The sequence below is a fragment of the Orycteropus afer genome, unplaced genomic scaffold (genome assembly GCF_000298275.1).
Source record: "Orycteropus afer afer isolate SDZICR_OR568_19922 unplaced genomic scaffold, OryAfe1.0 scaffold00047, whole genome shotgun sequence".
NCBI lineage: Eukaryota > Metazoa > Chordata > Mammalia > Tubulidentata > Orycteropodidae > Orycteropus > Orycteropus afer.
In genome coordinates this window covers 10,579,870-10,585,177 of record NW_006921634.1, presented here as the reverse complement: position 1 = coordinate 10,585,177, position 5,308 = coordinate 10,579,870, and positions in this window count along the sequence as shown.

Sequence of the window (5,308 nt, the reverse complement as noted above, 5' to 3'; positions counted from 1 at the left end):
AGTGATACTGCCTCAGAAACCCAAGGAGGGGTCGCTATGAGTCAGGGCTGACTCGATGGCACATAACAACAACAACAACAACAAATACATATACATATACATATACATATACATATACATATACATATACATATACGTGGGAGCTCTGGTAGCATAGTGGCTAAGATACTTGACTGCTAACCAGAAGGCTGGCAGTTCAAACCTACCAGTCACTCCTCGGAAGGAGGATGGGGCAATCTGCTTCCATACTGATATTGCCTCGAAACCCAAGGAGGGGTCGCTATGAGTCGGATGTGACTTGATGGCACATAACAACAACAACAACAACATACATATACATATACATATACATGTACATATGCATATACTTCTAAAGGCATGTAAGTTCAGCCACAATCTAGTAAACATTTACCATTTCTGTCATATCACTGTCTAATAACAACAATCTCAATTCCTAAACATACCCTTTGTTCCATTCATAGCAAATATATCATCTCTGATATATTGCTGGGTTCCAAAAACCCAGGATCTTAGTATTTTCCAATATGAAACATTTATTTTTAATGCATAGCAGTGTGAGGTAGCTATGGCTCAGCTGGTTCACTAAATTCAGTTGTTTTTAGATGGAGCCAGCTGGGCTTAGCTGAATGAGGTTCAAGTCTGCTCCATTTGTGTTTCATCCCATAACTTAGCACTATCCATGTTTTTCTCATATGCAAGGATGAAACTCATGAAGCTTTGCAGAAAAAATGTGATACGTGATTAATCTCTACTACTAAGAGCCCCCTAACTCTTGCTCTTTTTGGTCAAAGCAAGTTCAAAATCAATAGGTCAGGGAGTATATCTATTCACACATATGACCCATCACCTCCCAAATACATCCTCTTTTATTAATCCGTTTCTTCTATCTTATTTCCCAGTATATTTTTGAATGAATGAATTCAATCATAAGTTAGAGATATTTTTATCATTAAAAATCCAGCCTTAGGCACAGAACCTTTTAGGTTTACACAATTTCAGACAAATACGGTCCCTTCCATTTACTAACATGTGCAAATATTTATTTTTCTGGGCTATTTTTTCTTTCCTATAAAATGGACATAATAATTGTACCTAAGTCAGGGTATTGCAAGGATTGCACGGGTGTGTTAGAAAAACCCACTGTTGTCGAGTTGTATCTACTCATGACGACCCCTCCTTGGGTTTCTGAGGTGGTATCACTAATGAAGTAGATTGTCCAACCTTCCTTCTGAGGAATGACTGGTGGGTTTGAACCACCAGCCTTCGGGTTAGCAGTCATATGCCTTAGGCACTACGCTACCAGAGCTCCTGTGTGTTAGTTAGGGTAGGCTAATTCCTACAACAAAACAAAACAAAAAACATAAGCAAAAAAAAAAAAATCTCAGTAGCTTAAAAATACGTAAGTTTGTTCCTAATTCATATAAAGTTAATGTGTATGTTCCTTATTGGAAGGTTCATTCCAAAACGATAATTAAGGGATCCAGGTTTTCATCTTGTGATGCAGCCATCTTCACCACTTGTAACCAAGTCTGTTAGGAAAGGAGAAGAGAACAAGAGGAAGAAGTATCAATATAAACACTCAGGCCCAGAAAGACTATACATCAAGATTCAAGGGGACTGAAGAATATAGTGCCTGGCTAAAAAGTTTTTATGGGAAGGGAATAAAAACCATTGGTGTTTAGCCATCTTTGACCAAGTATATAAGATGCATAGTCCATTTCTGGCAAATACTACTGTCTCAATATACAATTCAGTAATGGTTGCCAAGTATATCATAAAAGAAACTATGTACAAATATGAATGAAATGAAAACTAATGAAAAGATTGTGGAAGTATTTTATGCTTAGGTAATGAATCAACCTAGAGATTTTATTATTTTAATTGACATGTCACTCTGTGTTGATCAGTGATATTTGAGAAGAATCTTATTCTTTTTATTTTGTAATAATATTCCATATTCTTAAGAAGTGTTCCTGTTTTTCTAAGTTAAAATGAACTAAAATAAATACTTTGAGAAATTCATGACAGATTTTAATTTCTTTCTGATCATCATAATCATCAAGTTATAATTAGAAGCATGTTAGTTGGCAGTTATATAACCCAAACAGAAAATCATAGATGCCCATCTTGAATGCCTATATAATGTAGCTTTTTCCAATAATTTGAAGTCAGTGCTAATACTTACGGATCCACAACATTTTAAGAAAAAAAACAAACTCACTGCCACTGAGTCAAATGTGACTCATAGCAACCCCTCCTTGGGTTTCTGAGACAATATCTCTATGGAAGTAGATTGCCCACTTCTAAGGAGTGGCTGGTAGCTTTGAATCACCAGCCTTCAGGTTAGCAGTCAAATGCCTTAGGCACTATGTCACCAGAGCTCCCTCATGACATTTTAGTTCTTAGAGAAAAAAAATCATTATAGTTGATTTCTCATTCTAAAGTTGCAGTAACATTTTCTCTCATTATGACTTGTTAGACACTTCTAACTTTACATTTCTTCTTAGTACATTTGTCAGGGAGAGTCAGGGATGTTAACAACTCTTGCCCAAATGTTCATTGGTGGGGCAGTCATGAATATTCACATTATTATTATTATTATCATTTGTTAACTGATTTGGTAACCTTCCTCTGTGTAACTGACAGATTTAGAAACAAGATGTATGGCAGCCATTGTTTTATAGAACAAAAGCTTTGCACATTTTAGGCATAGAGTAACCATGTTTTCCTTAACCAATCCCTTGTGACTGTGGTGTGTTGTAATGGAATATAGAATGGAGTGGAAATCATGAGGTCTGAATTTTGTCACTATGAATCAGATACAACTCCACCACAGTGAGTTAGTAATCTCTTAAGAATATCTTTCTACCTTTTCAAAGTAATGTGCCCCTTTGTAGGGGTTGTACTTAAAACAAAAATTGACAAAAGTAACCTCTTGATCTCAGTTTGCCTACTAGAATTTCATATTTATTTCATTGATTTCTGGAGCTAAGGATCTTGTTTCCTGTTTAATCAGAACTGTAGTTCCCAGTGGAATCTCCACATATACACAGACAAACAGGGATTATTGCTATACAAATTATATTATTAATACAAGATTTCCCATATATCTCAGATCAGTTCATTGTATTAGGTTGCAATTTGGGAAAATTGGGGGGGTAAAACAGTTTCTTAGCTGAAACTTTTTAAATCCAGAACAATTTTTAACTATGTTGCCTTAAGACAAAGGGTATTTCAATTAACACTGCAGTTAAAGTTATTTTTACTCTGAAAATATTACTTATATTTATAATGCCTAGAGTTACAATATTTTTTCTTCAAAAACCCTTTGGAAAGCAAGCCAACAAATAGATTTGAGGTAAGAGGGGAAAAAAAATGTGAACTCTTCCCTCTTGTCCCTCTACTTCATTCTTTATACTTCTGACAGAGCAATTGTTCTAGGGAACAAATCGATTTTGTCACTCCTCTGATTAAAAACAAACCAATGGCTACCCATCACCCAGTGGAGAGGTGTCCAAACATTCCAGCACAGCATAAAGAGGCCCTGAGAACTGGAACTTACCTTCTCTGCAATTTCCACTCTAGGTGTTTTTCCAAACGATCAACCAATGCACACAACTTGTAGTTTCCTAATTGTGTCCACACCTCATTGCCTATAAACATGCTGAACATTTGGATTGACAAATTTCTACTCTTACTTCTATAAACAGTTCAAGCATCATTCCAGACATAAAGCCTTGCAAAAGCTCCAAATCTGTGATACAGGTTCCTTAGAAGCAGCACAAAATTTGTTCTTATGCTACTGATTTGAAATTATTTATTAATGGCTTCCTCATCTGTTAGGTTGTGATATTATTGAAAATTTATTTTAATGTTTTAGTCTCTGTATTCTTTACTTTGTACAGTTCTTTAGAGTATACATGTATGTGTATATGAAAGTGTATAAAAGCAAAAAATATAGATATATAATATTTGAAAGGCTTATTCTAAAACTGTGCTTGTCGATTCCTATGTGAATTTTTGAGGGAAAAAAATGAAGAAAGTCATATTTCAGAGGTTTAGGGCTTTACCTATATAGAAAGAGGCAGTAAGTCAAGGATTTTTAACTGCAACAAAACAGAGCTTCTAACTTTTGTAGTCATAATACCCTATGCCAGATGTGAGAAGATGAAAACAGAAAACTTTTCTTAAAGCATTCATCCAACCCTATTCTTTAAGAACTTATTTTTACACTGCCATCCTATGGAGCTCAAAGTCTTTAACAGAGAACCTGTAGAATGGTTTTGTGGGTAGAGGACTAAAGAACAGAGGTATCTTTTCTTCCCTCCTTACAGTATTTTTCTGCTAAGCTGGCACATCTAGGAACGTGTTTGGGAGCAATATGGCTATCTCAAATTGAAGCTGAAAATTCACAGAGCTTATTATTACTTTTTTATTTACTGGAAATTAATATTTTCTATCTGAATACTAGAGAGTAAAGCTGGATTGACATCCAAAACCAAAAAACCAAACCTCAATCATTGGGTTTTCAAGGCTATACATCTTTACAGAAGTGGATTGCCTCATCTTCCTTCCATGAAGCAGCTGGTGGGTGGGTTAGAACCACTGAGGTTTTGGTTAGCAGCCCAATGCTTTAACCATTACACCACCAGAAAATGTATCATAGCAAGTCCTAACATAATCTCACCCAGATGCAGATATACTTTGTAGAACAACATTGACAATAACAATCCTGCTATTATTAATGATAATAAGTTGCTAACAGCTAATGTATATGGAGATTTTACTATTGGCAAACACGTGCTGATCTCTTTGCATGTATTATTTAATTTGGTACCTATGACTTAAGTAATATTATTAATAATAGTTAAATATAAGAAGATGAGGTTTAGAAAGCCAGGAAACTTGCCTAAGAAAGAAATGCAATAAATAGGAGAGAAAAAATTCTAACCCAGTCAACCTGATTATAGAACCAAGATTCGAACACAGGTATTGCATCTCTCTTCATCTCAAGTAGGTGATATAAAACAGTTCCCATGATTTTACTTTATGTGGGCAAAAGGAACAGGAAGGGTCCATCCTAATTAAAACCAATCTATGCCAATACTTATAGCATCCTTTGGACTTGACGAAAATAAAATGTGTAATAACTGACCCACATTGCTCAAATTAGAACCAAGCATAGTTTTAAAGGGATCTCTGGTAGCATAGTGGCTAAGGCACTTGACTGCTAACCAGAAGGCTGGCGGTTCAAACCCACCAGCCACTCCTCAGAAGGAAGATGGGG